General features: G+C 39.6%; 1 non-coding gene across 1 annotated transcript; it reads right to left on the bottom strand.

Moving 5' to 3' along the window:
- Window positions 1–1871: 1871 nt before the first annotated feature.
- Window positions 1872–1953, bottom strand: trnas-uga (transfer RNA serine (anticodon UGA)). The gene has a single exon. It is a non-coding gene; the product is annotated as a tRNA-Ser (tRNA).
- Between the last annotated feature and the right edge of the window lie 819 nt (window positions 1954–2772).

Here is a 2772-nt window from a genome sequence, read left to right as displayed (position 1 = left end):
GCAAAGCACGCACTTGCTTTTTTCAGACTTCCTATATCCCGCTTTCATCCCGCTTTTTACCTGATCATATTTCTGACTTTACAAACTACGTCATAACAGGTTGACAACTGCAGAATGAGCTTTGTTCCATTCTCCACTGATGTTGATAGTAGTAATCCGGCATATTCGAGTAGGACTTGATGCGCTTGCGGGTGGAGTATTCGCGGCATTTTGGCTTCATTTTTTCATTTTCAGTCTACTATTTCGAGTTCATTGCGCAGACTTCTGAAGAAGACTTTTTGGAGTCGAAATGGTAACTGTGTTTTCTCTCGAAAGACAGACGTAGCTTTATTTCTGTTCTCTTAGAAATTGATCTTCTTCTGATCTTTGCAAGTGAAATAGGGTGCATTACTATTGCTCGGTTTTAGTTTCAAAATCAAGAGAAACATGAAGGAGAGAATATCAAAGAACACAAAGTTCTGAGTTGTTAACATAATTTTTGCAGCAATGGTAGACATGAAGGTCAAATTAAGATAACGGTTCAAGAACATTTAGTCTGTGGAAGTGGTATGTGACTTTAGTTCCAAATATATGTTTCCGTTCTTCCAGGACATCTTTTTGACTCCCAGAAAACATTGATTGTTTTCTGTATTCACTTTGTTTCGCGACATCTGTCTTCTGGTCGACCAGGGACAACTTGAATTTGCTTCTGCATTGAATAAGATTTTGCTCTTTCTTTCGAGAAGGAAACCTGTGCATTACCTACCACTTATCATGTGATGGCTAAGAAGTTCAAAATGAATTATGGTTTATGGATCGTGAGCAAGAATGAAGTGATCAACTTGCGAACAGATGTCACCACGCCCTATTCCTACATCGGGCCTGAACGGTCCATTGGCAGAGTCTGCAGACAGAAAATGTCGAAGTGACGAGTCCTTTGTTCAGTTTGATTTGATACCAATGGTAGTGCTGTTTTGGTGCAGAAATGTGTCAACATCTCTGACGTTAGGGTCAATATTTAAGTCACATCTACTCCATGGAGTGTCTTCTCATATCGGAACATGCTGACATGAAATCATCTAACTCTGAGAGCAAAGGTTTTTTCATTAAACTGGGAGTATGTTTAACTAAGCAATTCAGACAGCCAGGATGAATACTTGGCATTTGGTTCTTCAAGCTGAGCTCTCCACACCAACTCCAACGAAGGCCGTGGATAAGATCCCCATGGATTATTTTGGTCAATTTTAGCCTCAACAACAACCTATTGTTCTGAACAATGCGACATCACAAGCAGAGGGCTAAGTCTGATTTTCATCGTTAATTTTCAATTTCAATTCTTAGTGTACATTTTCTTTCGAATGTGGACAGCAGAAGACCGTTAACAATCCATTTCTAATATTTCCAGAAAATTCTACTCCGCTGATATCGCCTTGCCTTTTCACATCGCAAGCCAGGAACCTGGATCAGTCGAGTTCCTTTACACACATGGAGTTGCTTTTTTCTAATTCATTGACTGCTGATATAATAGATTATTGGCCTTGAGAGTCAGCTGTAAATTAGGTTGAACTTTCTCAGCTTGACTTTCAACTGATCCTTAAAAAAAATTCATCACCTGCAGGTAAGTGTATTGCATTGCTTCGTGTTTTGCTGAATTCCACCCCCCGAACATCCAAATTTCACGACAGTTCGACAAATGTGTTGAAACTGATTCGTGTTGGAAGTTGGTGGCTTTTTTTGTCTCGACATATAATTTATACAAATAGATGACTGGGTCAGTCTTGAAATTACTTCGGATTCTTCACAGTTGAAAATTTACTTTCGATTGAATGCAAAGCTCAAGCTCCACGAAATCCAAATCCTGCTAAGGAATTAATGACTTTTAAAAGATTCTACGCTGTGAACAGGATTCGAACCTGCGCAGGGAGACCCCATTGAATTTCAAATCCAACGCCTTAACCGCTCGGCCATCACAGCCACGGTGAACTACCCAGTTTTCATAGTAAAACAACTGAATTCATGAAATATGTAATTCGTTGGAAGAATAAATTGGCAAGACCCAAAGATTTCGCCAAATCCTTTGCAGAGACCCAGACGAACGTTACCTTAGCAGATTGACATGCTTTCACCACAACCTAGATTCTGACACAGCTGAAGTTGCGGGAATGATTCTTCGTCGAAGTTTAGAGTCACGGATGTACACCACACGAAGAGAGGATCATTGTCTCACTGCTTACGATCGATTTTGACTCAATTGCTCATCATCTGGTGCCAAAGTCGATATGCTGTTCTGTTTTAATATTCATCGAAATATGGTATTAGAAAAATTGATGCTAAGTCCATAAACACTAGCTACATTCGTAAAAAAAATATCGGAATTAGAAAGAATGCAGAACCAATTTACAGGAATGGATCCAGCAACTCATCCGTAAGTTCTGACATCAGGTAATGAACTTGTGAGCACAAGAGAGGAAGATTAACAGAAGATTTGGAACTTGAAATCGTCTTGACGGAATTATTTGCAAATTTTTGCGGTTGATCTAGAGTCATCAAGTCCTTGAACAATATAACACAGAAAGTGGCCCTTCTTTCAAACTTGACCATGGTGGACAGATATCCTAAATTAATAGGTCCCATTTGCCAAAATTTTGGCCCACATCCCTCTAAACCTTGTTACTCATATATCCATCCAGATGCCATTCAATGTTACAGTTGTACCAGTCTCCACCAATTTCTCTGGCAGCTAATTCTGGACACGTCTGAAAAAGTTGCCCCTGACGTCCCTTTTAAATCCTT

The sequence above is a fragment of the Chiloscyllium plagiosum genome, unplaced genomic scaffold, assembly GCF_037043375.1.
Source record: "Chiloscyllium plagiosum isolate Xiang-an unplaced genomic scaffold, Cpla_swu_hap1 HiC_scaffold_18, whole genome shotgun sequence".
Classification (NCBI taxonomy): domain Eukaryota; kingdom Metazoa; phylum Chordata; class Chondrichthyes; order Orectolobiformes; family Hemiscylliidae; genus Chiloscyllium; species Chiloscyllium plagiosum.
This window is presented reverse-complemented; position numbering and strand designations above follow the sequence as displayed.